The sequence below is a fragment of the Atheta coriaria genome, unplaced genomic scaffold (assembly GCF_025399875.1).
Source record: "Atheta coriaria isolate IRGN ID8LTWV9N9 unplaced genomic scaffold, Caltech_Dcor_3.1 hic_scaffold_6_pilon, whole genome shotgun sequence".
NCBI classification, from domain to species: Eukaryota; Metazoa; Arthropoda; class Insecta; order Coleoptera; family Staphylinidae; genus Dalotia; species Dalotia coriaria.
This window is the reverse complement of record NW_027045448.1, coordinates 11,163,603-11,176,619: the sequence shown is the minus strand read 5'-3', so window position 1 is coordinate 11,176,619 and position 13,017 is coordinate 11,163,603. Positions and strand designations below refer to the sequence as shown.

At 38.3% G+C, this 13,017-nt stretch overlaps 1 protein-coding gene across 1 annotated transcript in view; it reads left to right on the top strand.

Moving 5' to 3' along the window:
* The window catches only part of LOC135793685 (cysteine-rich motor neuron 1 protein-like), a 143,452-nt gene that overhangs the window by 45,177 nt on the left and 85,258 nt on the right, over nt 1-13,017 (top strand). Inside the window, exon 6 of the mRNA XM_065304746.1 lies at nt 1,757-2,143. The gene's annotated coding sequence lies outside the window, so the exon portion shown is untranslated. The remainder of the gene's footprint in view (nt 1-1,756; nt 2,144-13,017) is intronic.

The window sequence follows — 13,017 nt, the reverse complement described above, 5'->3', positions numbered from 1 at the left end:
ATTCGCGAAATGCCGGAATTTATATGTTTGGATAGTTTTACGATGTGTTGGTAGGTTTTGCAGACGAGTAGAGGCATATTGCTTGCTTGGCTTGTTATTACGTAATAAAATGCATTAATTTTTATGCCAACACATAAAATATTATATTTTATTACATTATTTTATAATATCTTATTTATAATTTTAAAAAAAGTCGTAAATTCACGAGATTTTAATATTCTTTGCATCCATTCCGTTGAATTCAGTGGAACATGACACACATCACCTCTGCCTGCTCTGACTGCTCCACAAATACATTCACACACATACACTTACACAACATGCAATCAAATAAACCAGGGAGTTGTTCTCTTCGCCCGCACCAGAGATATGTGAACCATGGTCGGTAGCGCACGCGAAGGTATTTGATGCTCAGCAGGCGTGTACTCGTACGCCACCGACCTCAAGACAGTGGCTAGCAGGATCTAATTTGCTCTGTGGTATGTCTATTCTGCCGACAATATATGTGGCTTGGAGGCGGGGAATGCTGGAGCGGAAGCAAACGCCAGCATTGGAGACGCAGAGCGACCACGTCGAGCGTGTAGGACTGCGGAGATTAGAGTGGAGCACAGGCAGAGGGTTCAGGAGTTATGAAACGAGGCTGACGTCGTGTTCGCTGAAGAAGACCTTGAGAGGTCGAGGAATTTTTATATTACTGTTATTTAATGTAGTGGTAGTGCGGGCTGTGCGAAACCGGAACACAATGGAGCCGAGAACACGTGTAGGAATTCTATTGTTAGGGATGTACACGCTTTTGTTAGTCAAAGTAATTATGCAAATTAAATGGATAGATAACGACAACGTTATAGTGGCTAGACATTAAACAAGACATTTATTCGCTTTATAAAAATTTGTTTTTGTAAACAAAAAGTTCATGTGTGTTCCACCTACTTACGATCAAATCATAATATTTTGTATCGTTCAAAATGTTTGGTACATTTATTTTACAAGTAAGCAAGTTTAAATAATAACTGAAGTTTTAAATGCTCGAATACAAAACACATTAGCTTCGGCAGTCAGGTTCTTTTGAAATCGATGTTTAAAAGTTTGGCGTATGGAAGTTAATCGAACTTTTCACTCCGCTGGAAAATACACACCAAAAATGTGCACATAAGCGACCAGAAGTTTCCGACAGCCGGAAAATGTTGTGAAAAGCCTTGAGACTTAATATTTATTATTTATTATCGTCTCGTAGAACGGAAGCCATCTGAATTTTTAAACTCGTGATAAGTTATTTATTAATGGCGAAAATATCTTAATACTAAAAAATAAAAGTTTGTATTATTTGGTTAATATAGTATGCATCCAGTGTGAAAAATATTATTTTTATAACTTGAGTTTATTGAACTCTGAATACTATTTTACGCGTATCTTTAATACAAGACTTTGGATAAATGAAAAAGATGAAAAAAATATATATAAATCCTATAGTATGATTAGAAAATTGGTAAATATTTAAGGTGTGCAAAGTAAATTTGCAGAGTGTTATTAACGAAGTTCCGAGATTAAAAAAGTTAATGCTAGATTTACAACTTTGAACATTTGGGCAGCGAGAAAGTTACGCTGCGATTAAAAAGTATTTGCGCGCTGATCGTTGGTGAAACAAAGTTTCACGACACTGAATGTAAACATAAATTAATCACATTACTGCCAACATTAGCGAATCAGTTTATCCGATGTTTACATGTTGCACTAATTACGTTTTGTTTGCTTGCAGGGAGTGAAGAGACACTGTATAAATAGTGCAACAAGCGCGCGATCGTCGCGTACAATATTGTAATGCCGTTTTGTCGCCGCCGTCGCCGCCAAGTCCTCGACGTTCGCGCTGCCTTTGCCTCCTCTCGCTATTGACGCCGACGGAAACGTCTCAACGCCGCCGCCTTTGCCGTCGCTTGTGCATTTAATTCTATTAGCCAGTGTAACGCGTGTGCGATGTAAATAGTTCGGGATAATCCGGCTTAGCTCATTTATGACATTGAACACTTTGAACGTCACAATTGGCCGACCAATGATGGATGTACAGGATGGTAATAATTCATTGTCTGCTGTCCGTGGACGGGGAGAAGAAGGCGTCTCTGATGTTTGTTGATGGCGGCGTAAAAAGGTGAGTGGAATATTATATTTTTGCCTGACGGTTCTCGCAATGGGCACTTAACACGTTAGACAAGAGGAGGGATGTAGAAAATGCTTGATGGACTCGCTCGCCTCTCAAAGATGCTCGATTTTTTGCTAGAAACACGCGATATGAGACAACGGAAAGATGAAAACGACACGCGCATAATACGTTGGGTGCGCGCCGCCGCGGCCGAGGGGTGTTTTATGACGGTTATATATTCGCAGCGCACAATCCCCTCGGTAACTGCCTCGTATAATTCGGCGGCGGGCCGTACGTCAAGCTCTACATCCTGAATAAAAATACCGTGCGCGCCATACGCGGCGATGTAAAAGTGTTGAAAGTACGAGCGAATCGGGGGTTCCTGCATGTCCCGCTCGCGCCCACTCATCTGTTAGGACGTGTGTCGAAATTTTCCTTACGGCTTCGCTTTTTTTATTCGCCGGATGAAGCGGACACGTTTCTTATCTCGATGAGCTGCGGACCGGCGTAGTTATAGCCATCCTTCCAATCACATCTGCAGGATACGAAAACGCTTCCAAAGTCGTCTATTCACTCATTGCCACTGATAATAAACTTTAACAGACAAATCCATTCAAGAGAAAGCTTTGAAAAGGTCAGAATTATTATTTGCTACATTTGGTCGGTTTGAAAATCATGATTTATTTATAGAATCAATTTTGGTCGTGACAATGTTTATTCTTGAAGCTTAATCATGTTATGCGTACAATAAGCTCCAAATGGCGTTTTATTGGTCGTTTGCTCGTTTCAGTAGTTCACATGGTGTAATGATTACGCCAAACATTCGGCCTTTTACGGTCGGATAATGCGCGATTCTCTCTTCTCAGTCAATTTTACGACGCCACTTTAACGCTAAACATTAAAAGGACCGCGTTAGTCGCACACGCAGCGTGGCTCGTAATTCCGACGTTAAATATTCAATTTTAGTGTATGATTTAATCAAATATGCCAATTTGCTGAGGTATTTGTATTCGTATTCAAGTTTCAAGTATTGATTGAACAAGTGAGCAGTCGTTTGTGTCACAAATTTCTGCAAGCTGCGCGCGTTTTAATACGGTTTCCTCAGAGGTGTTTCCATTGCGCTGAAATGTACTTTACGTTGATTATTAAAACCGGTATGAAATGGTTGCTGTCGGGTATAAAACATTTTATTAAATGAAAAATGTATTTTTCCAAACATTTGCACACTGCATCTACAAGTGTTGTACGAAAACAGAGCGTGGATTTCCTCGAATCGGAAATCGAAATTGCGCCTGTGAAGCAAGTAATGGTTATGGCGGCGCGGCGTTTAGTAAAAAGCAAAGTAAATCGCTTTTAAATTCGCGCCGATAAAATCTTTCCGTCGTTTCGCCAGCCGAGGCGCTAGTTATAGGAGAACAGAGACACCAGAGTGGAAAACTAGTTGAGAACGGATCAAACGCGCACATAGATGCGTCCTGGCAATGGAAAACCGCACCCGAAAGAAAAACAACAAAAAAGAATTGCAACCCAACCGCTTCGACCGCGTCTCGTTGGTTTTTTCGTTTTTTTCTTTGCAATGCGGAACTATGTGACGCTGGAGAGCAGAACGAGTGTGGGAAATGTGGTAAGTTAGAACCGGAGAAGGTAACGAAAAGGGGAAGAAAATTGTAGGATCTCGATTCGTTTCCAATGACGCTTATTTCGCTATCTAAATTTGATTAAGCAAGAATTTTATACGATCTAATCTAATAAACTTTACGTTTCGAGGTTTCACCTAAAATTCTGTTAGATCATAGCAAAAAAAGTTAATATTTGGTCACCAAAAGATCGTTAAGTAAAGATTAGTGTTAATGTGAGAAGTTATTAAAAGTTTAACGCCTGAATGTGCAATGAAACAAAAATAATTGCTCGAAAAGTGTAGTTAGACTCTCTGGCAACAAGGAAATAACTTAATATTGTTCTACGGTTCTTAATTTACTTAAGAAACGACGCTAAAACATTAACGAGAGCGCACGCCAGACGGCAACTTGCTTGTCGCACTAAATTACAGCCAAGAATTCACCCGGAATTTTCCAAGAAACTTATGCGAAATTTTCCGGTGGTACACTATATGAAAATGTGTAACTTTAAACGCAAGGTAGAGTAAATTAAACAGGAATATTTCGTGCTTTGTGCGTTTTCTGTCATCAATTCTACCACCGACAGTGAAGCGAGTAGTAAGGTGAATAAACGGCAAGAAGAAGTGGTCAATAACTCTCGACCCGAACGAGGAAATTGCGATCGTCGCGGCGATTCTCGAATATTTTTCATTGCCGTGACCTGTGCCCATCATCGGACGCGGGCCGGCGGTTTATCCGCGCCGAGCGGGGATAATTTATGTGCCTCGCATGACATCCTGCGAAAGACCGCCGAAATACCTTTTTCGGGCCAGGACGACGACTTGTTGTCGTTATGACATTATCTCGAAGGGGACGTGTTTGGGTTTTGTGATTTTTCTTATATTCGTTTCGATGGGCTACTTGGGTTTCGGGGTGGTGCTATTTCTGAGTGTGACTTGCAAAATTTCTACATCGGTTCGAACTCGAATTGTTATGGAACTAATATGTTTGCCAAAAGTTTGTTATATGATAAATTGATGGAATAGTTTTGAAAGCTGAAATTTTGGGAATATTTAGTTTCATTATGTGTATTATTTGCAAATTCTTTGAAAGAAAATCAGCTGTTGGTGATTTTATTAATTTTTTGAATTATATTTGTATTGTTTTCTTCGTTTTCTTAAAATATTCAACTTCTGTTGACTAACTTTTCTTTGGAAATGGTAGAAAGTGGAAACTTGGACTGTATTCATTGCGCAAATTCATTTTCGATTTTCATTATGTATATTTATGAACGACTGCGGGTAGACCATTTTTATTTATGCGGAAAATTGGGTCAATTTGATATAAATTTGTTGCCGGGAATCGATAGCGATAGCGTTGAGGCGTGGAAAAAAATAAAAAAAAGCGAAAGGAAAACAGGGTCAACATTTTTTTGACATTTCCAATCGACATTCAGACACCACAGAGCAAAATGTGATGATTTATGCTGGATTGTGTAGGATAGTAGATTTCTGTATTTATTTACTCACTTTAGAATGACAATAAGATTCTACCTTCTGAAAACTAGTAAAATTACATTCTATGCATTGTAATAATAATATATTGATAGAAATAATAGTAGTATTTAGGTAAACCATAATAATACTACAATATAAGTAATCATAACACATATTTTTCCGTACATAGTACTACTAGGTCATATATCGCATAAAATATCTAAATTACTATTATCAATCATTTCTAGGAAGTAGATGATTATTATTCTTCGGTATATGCAGAAAATATTAAATAAATTTTCAAGTGTTTGTTTCCCCTAATCGTGTATTATCCATGGAGACGCACATTCTAATTGATTAACTGCAATTTGATTAGGTTTGCTTCGGTTACACCGCAACGTGTTATCGGAATTGTGTACGCTGTAATCTGAAACGTTGCGGATGTGATTTCAACCCCAATATATTCAAAGCGTAAAGCCATTCTCACGCGTGCGCTTGATGAACACTTCAGGTTGATTACCGAACAATAATTTAGCATTAAACGCATTAGACACATCCTTTAATCATCGCTTCCTTATGAAACTACATATTAATATACTAAAATGTGTTATAAATACTAATAAATTAAATATTTCACGATTATATTGCCCAATGCGGCAATGGGCGACATTTTGGACTTTTATCGATGACATTTGGAACATAAATTACAATCAATTATCTGCACGCACTGACGGGTGCACAATGTGTGCACCGCTTCGAATATCTTGGACGCGTTTGAAATCTAACGGTGAGCGTCATTGGACACAAATGCACGCATGGCGGGTGCAACTGAACCAGCAGCCCGGTCGCAGCCCGACTCGGCTGGCTGATCAATTAGCAATTATCGAACGAACGGCGGACGTATAGTCTGCACCCAGCGCCCAGTGAGCGCACAATGTTTAATCACGTTATATACGATGGATACGACGACGATTGCATTAGCGTCGATGATGTGGCACATAATTGATGGTCGCTTCCAATACCTTACGTGTGAAAATTTCTACTGCATGCCTGCCGAACAAAAAACGATCGAACAGGTTGTTAATTAAATATCGCTGCACAAAGCGGTTTTTTTTCGCTTTATTCTCTTTAATCTCGTCAAGATTTATTAATGTTTACCATTTTATTTCATTATGCTTTGAAGATTTTTTGTTTTTCGATTAATTAAAATGAAATGTGTGTTTATCTATCGACCAAGATGTGATAGCAGGGTAATTTCACATGCATCACTTGTCTAGCTCGAGGTAAATTGACCGACATGGCCATTACATGCACTGGTCATGTCTCGACTAACGTGCGTGATTCACCCTGTACTCATGCGAGCACATCACCGCACAACATCGTTGATGTTGTGAGGGATTATCTATGATTTATTATGTACCGCGTCAGATAGTGTGCGCGACAGTGGATATTCGGTGTGTAGACTTTGCAGACATCCTCGTCCTCGTGTTTCCTTTTTGCGCGCTGTAACTAGACAGATTTACGGGCCATCGAGTTATTTGTTATACCAATACATGAGCGCAAATTATTAACTTCAATTCGTGTAGCATGAATCAATAAAACAACGATTTTCTTTTATTTTTTTGGAAAATTCACGTATAACCTCAATTCCAAATTGAAAATATTTGTTTCTTTTTATAATTGGTAGTGGATGTTGGTTATTTTTGTTTAGTTGTTCATAACTTTTTGGATTTTAAATATTTAGTTTTTTGTAAGTCGATGATGGATCTTACACCATGAACCCGTGTGATATAAAATGATATATCACCAAGAAGTCTGTAAATTTAGGAACAACAAAGCTCCTGAATATCGCAGGAAATATTGAGTTCAGCTCGCGCGCCAACACAATACGAAACTTGATGATTTACGGTGAAAATTTGTCTGTTCGAAATTTATACGGCCCGCGCTTGCTCGCCACCGCTGCCGCATGAAAGACCTATAATATTTTTCAATATTCGATTCATTCCTTCCTGCTTCTTTATTCCCACCGCATGAACCGCAATAAGTTAATACAATAAACAGCATCCGAGCATTCGCGAACAAAAGCGCTCTACGAGTCACCGCAGGAAACTTGTGCACAACTGGTGGTGTTTCATTCACACTGTTAGAAATATATAGAAAAATTAAGAAACAGAACAGGTGTCGGGGACGTGTTAACGTATTCATGCATAGCATAACATAGCATGTTGGTTCGTTTAGTATTTGGAGGTTTGTCGAATGTTTTTATTTATTGTAGAAGGCAACGTCTGGCCGGTGTTGGGGGATGAGAAATCGGTACTTGTAGATTCGCAGCGTACACAAACCGGCTGGCCTGCGGAGGCGGCAGATGGGCGAAAATGTGTAAGGAAATATTTACTCTCCGGGCAAAAAATTTCGTTTTTCCACTCTCTTGAAAACTAACACTAAGATTGCTGCTGGTTCTCATCTGGATATCTGGCGGATATCAGAGTGTATAAAACGCTGTATATGTTGTGTTTATTTCTATTTGTTTGTCGAAGGGGTTGGGGAGTAGGCTATGTTTGTTTTGTTATTCCGGAACCAGTACTACCAAGCTGACATGATTTTCGATCGGATTCGATTCATTGTGGTTGTGATTGTAGTTGTACTCGAATGTTCGATATTGGAAAGAAATAATATAGACCTAGATTCAATGCAAATAAAAAAACATATTACAGAAACAACAAATAAATACGGCTTTATTAATCTTTGTTATAGCGAAATGGATTAAATCTATAAAATAAAACGGCAACAGTAAAAACATTGCTTATTTATTTAGATTTTTACTCGCATGATATTTAAAATAAAATTTATTAGATAATAAATTATTTGTTGTTTTAAATTGCAGAACATTTGCACTAGCAAAACACAGCAGCAGGCTGTTAGCGGAAATATCATATTCTGTATTAATTTCAATGAATTTGCATAGATATCGGTTTTGTGTGATTTATTCGCTCGCTTTGCATAGTTTACATTACTATTAAATTTCCGTAATTGCATAAAGATAAACGGAAATATTTGCCCGATATTGTTATTGGTTCCCATTCGCATTGCAATTCCCGGATGCTTTCGATCGTCACGCTGCCTGCTGTGGTAGTGGTCGCGTTTGCGCCGGCTACGCAAACCAAAATTCAAAGGGCGCTTCACTCAATAATGGCCGCTTGTTTATTTGTCCTTTTAATGGAGGAGGTTCAAATGCCTCTAGACCCCGCCGACGTCTCTCGATTGCTATTATATTAGAGTCCGTTCCGATGTTCCGGCATGTCAATAAGGTAATTTGTGTTATTGTTATGCCGTCCGCAAATACCCCGGCGACAACAAAACGGATTCACCGCAGGGCGCAGGCGGAATGTTTGAGCAGGACCCGGGGCCTGTCGCGTGAATTTATAAACGAGATAAGTGCAATCATTTTTGGAAAAAATGAACAAATGTCTAACGCCAACAAATAATTTTTTTCCTAATATTATTTTAGGACCTGTGAAAACGTTTTTTGTACAAATTTCCTTAAAATGTATTTCTGATTTTTTTCTTGTGTCGAAAACAATCGAAAACCTGAGTTTGCAATTTAGAATTTAACTATTTACTATTACAAGTGACATTTGGGTCAAAGCTATCATCATCCGCTTAGATGTCAATTGCATTACACTGTTATCCTGTTAGAATCCTGTGTTGCTCCTTCTGCATTGCTCCAATATTTCCAATTGCTCTCCACAAATCCACTCGGTTCCGCCTGTCTCTTCAACTGCAAGTTTACGTTAATACATTTTATATTTCCTCCATTCCTCGACCAACCTCGTTGCTACAACTGCGATTTTGCTAGTCTGACGATTGCATAGCTTCAATTGCAGTCATGGACGTTGACGTCTTCTTGTATACCTACTCGTTCAACAAAAGTACGAGTACTCAGTACTGATGCCACCTTAGCGCGCAAAATAAAATAGTTTTGTTAGACTAGAGTGGCTTGGAATGCGCATGAAATGTACTTTACCATCACCTGACTCTTGGAGCTGTTTTCTTGCGCGTGGCTTATTTTCCTTCAGGCAATAGTTTCGGAGAGCTGTGCGCGCTTTGCAAGACTTTAGCAGAGATGTGACACCAGTGCCGGAGGAGCACAACGGAACGAAAGAATAAACGACGCCGGCGACTGTACAAGAAGAAGTCTTGATAAATCCCATCGTAATTTATTATTTAGATACAGGTCGCATTTTCTTGGCGCTTACATAAATGCATAGCAAATGAGTAAACCATGAGTAAACCATTTCCGGAACTTGAGTAGGTAGCTTCTTCCGAATGTGCAACTATAACATTGAAATACGTTAATTTACATAGGGGTAAAATATGACTCGGTTTAAGGAGATTTTATTATCATGTGGAAATGTTTCTTGGGATTTATAAGAGACCATTTGAAAAATGTAAAAATTTCTCATGCCAAAGTTTTTTGTAGATAGATCGGAAACTATAACTTTATAGAACATGAATTTTATGTTTATATTTTATTTATTTTACTTTTATCGCTTTTATAATGGAAGTTTTTTTGGAATTCCAAGTTACTGCATTTTTATGTAAGAAGTAAAGCGGATAAAACTAAAAAATATATATAGTTATTTGTCTTAATTTGCAATACTTCAGCGTGCAACAAAATTTTATTAAGACTTTTAGTGTTTGCTTACCCTACCGTACATAACCTACTTTATCATCTCTTTTATGAAAGTTAATAAACTGGATTGCGTTATAGTTCAGAGTCAAGCGGAAATTGCGAATAAAAGCCAGTCCAGAAGTGTAAAAGTTTCGTTGGAAAGTGATAAAATTTAGCTCAACGACAAATAATAACCAATTTAATAACCCTTCAAATTTTTAATGTATTATTTCGATTATTTTATATTCTGTGGGTTGGTTTTTCTTTAACTAATTAGGGCCGCGTCTGCGGCTTGAGTTGTAGAAGTCCGAAATGAAATCTCAGACGATCCTTAACCGCACACTCTCTAACCCGGCGTCTGAATTCTAATCGATTTTGCTAATTACTCTCTCGATATCCCAACAAAATCACGTATTCTCACTCCCGGCCTCGCTGACGCTTGATGCGGTAGCCTAGCGTAAAATCGAAAACGGGTCAACCGCAGAGTGAATTAACCCGTCCCGCCACCCACCCGGGGCGCTTCGTTTCGCATTCCTCTTTTCTGCAAACCGTCAAATTCCCACCGTATAATGCGCTAATGCGCGCACGTGGACGACGTTTTTGCGCTGCCAAAAAAATCAAATGAAATTTGCGCGTTTCTCTCGATTTATTCTAAGCTCCACCACAGCAGCGAGCGATGATGGTAGACGGCAGACGCAAATTACCAATTTGCAATGAAAATTCGAAATTTGATTGATAAATCGCGCGCGCCAAGTCGAGTGCGAATCCAATAAACATGTTAATAACTCAATCAATATGCTGACAAGGCCGAGATTGAGAGAAGAATGAATTATAGGTGACTTTTTAACGGATGCTACATACCTATGTCGCGCCTGCGAAGAATTCGATATTGATGACTCGCGTTGTGTTAATAAACAATTTCCTTTTGTATTTTGAACATGCTGCGGTATCTATTATACAGGCACTTTAAAATAAGCTTTTAAAAGAAGCACGCAATTATTTTTTATTGTTTATTCGTAATTCTGGCGTAGTTTTACACATGTTTTTATATTTTGCCAAAATTAAAAGGAAAAAAGATTTTTTGCCCTTTGTTTGGGTCTAGAACAATAGAAAACAATACCGCCGGTGGTTGTTTACGGAGGTGACGCAAACAAAAAGAAAATGGAAGCGAAAGGAGCAAAAAAAAAGGTGAAATAAACGGCTACATCCATTACGAATGACGGCAGGAAATTGTGACTCTCTATCAAGCACACGTTCATCTCATAAACAAAACGATGGTGCGATGCGACGTGCAACTAGACAACACCCGCGCCAGAGACAGCTGCGAAAGAAGCGCGGCACAGACGAGGCGCAAAAAAATGCGAAGCAATCGTTTTGTCGTCTCGTTTCGCCAATTCCTTTCTTGATACGCGATGAAAAATCGCTCGCGGTCGAACCTTCAACATTTGAACGTTGAACTTTGCGTTGCATCGTATTGTCGTTCATTGCAAACGTTGGAAGGAACAATTTCAAGCGCATTAAAAGTATTTACGATACACGTAATGCCATTACCTCTTAGAAGTGCGTTATTACCAGCGGGAAATAAAGTGGAATGTGCTTACATTGTATTTTCATTGATACAGTGCAGCCAGATTTATTTTAAAATTGTAAATTACGAGTATACTTTATTATTATTTCATTTGTATTGTTTGTCTTATGGTGTAAGTTTCCATCACGTTATTTTATATTCTAGGAAAATATTTCAAAAATCTTTATATTTAATTAAAATATTTCACTTTGAAGTTCTCTTTTATGTGTGTGGTGTATCGTTTTGCGCGAATAGCGAATGAATTGATTGCAGGCAACGTCTCGCATATGACTCCTCTTTTTTACCGCCATTCGCCGTGTTCTTGTTCTCTTTAAAACTTTTTCTAGTTCCGCTTAAACGAAACATCCCGACTCGAATTTCCCAAGGCAGCTTTCGATTACGCTCGATCGGTTGCAATATTTTTTGCAACACATCAAACTCACAACTTGCGCTTTGCTGTTGGCGTGGAAACAAAAAAACACACCGAAAATAAAAAGAATAAAAAAATCATTCGAGTATCCATAGTTGATCATATATATTTAAATATTTAAATATTTATATTGGCAGTGAGTGATATTTTCGAATTCCGATCGCATTTTATTCGGGCGCGCTGGAAAAATTGATAGCAAAAAACGTCGAAAGCAGTGAGAGAGTAGCCAATAAAAATAAAAAAACGCCATATTCATAATGAATTATTAATTAAAACGCAGCGAAAACATTTTTCTGATATAGTATTTATCAATTTTCAATTTTTAATTGAAAAGATCTTCAGTCTTTAATTATTTAATGCAAATATTTATAAATTTAGTTTATTTCTAAAATTTCGTTGGATATTTTAATAATTTTGGTTTACCGTCACTCACAGCAGCTTTATTTATAACCGGTAGTAGATTTTAATATATTTTGATATCTATTTACGGATTAATTAAGTTTTAAACAAGCGCAAATAAATGACTACGACTACGAAAGAGGTATAAACACTGCTTGGTGTTTATTCAAAACCACACAAGTTGTTTACTAATAAATTCCACGAAAACATCAATAAACAACACTAATTAATAATCCTGCTTTAATCATTGTTGTTATAATTAAATATTACTAGCGTTAATTCACAAAATTTAATTGTGCCTGGTTGTCTGCGAACTTCATGTTATAATGTATTCCCAGTAATACTGTACTGTGCATGCTAATTGCATTTTTGGTAATAAAATTAGAATAAAGTTGGTCTCGCCTTTCTCGCGGCGTAGGGATATCCTGCGTGTTCGCAGGAAGCGAACATGTCGGTCTCGTGCACGACGTGTCGGGGCGATGCTGCCTCCAGGCTATCCACGAAGGATAAAATTTGCATATTCATATGTGAGCACGAGGATCGCACACGACGTTTTGTACGGTTTCGGGTCGTCGAGTGGCGTTAGCCGCCGGTGGCGGCGGTGGCGGTCAGTGCGGATTGGCACTCGGTTAGATTCATTAGCTATTCCATGCATATGCGTGTTGTAAATAAACTAGGAGCAGCTATATTAAAAAGTTTAAATGTATTCGAGCATGTTTTG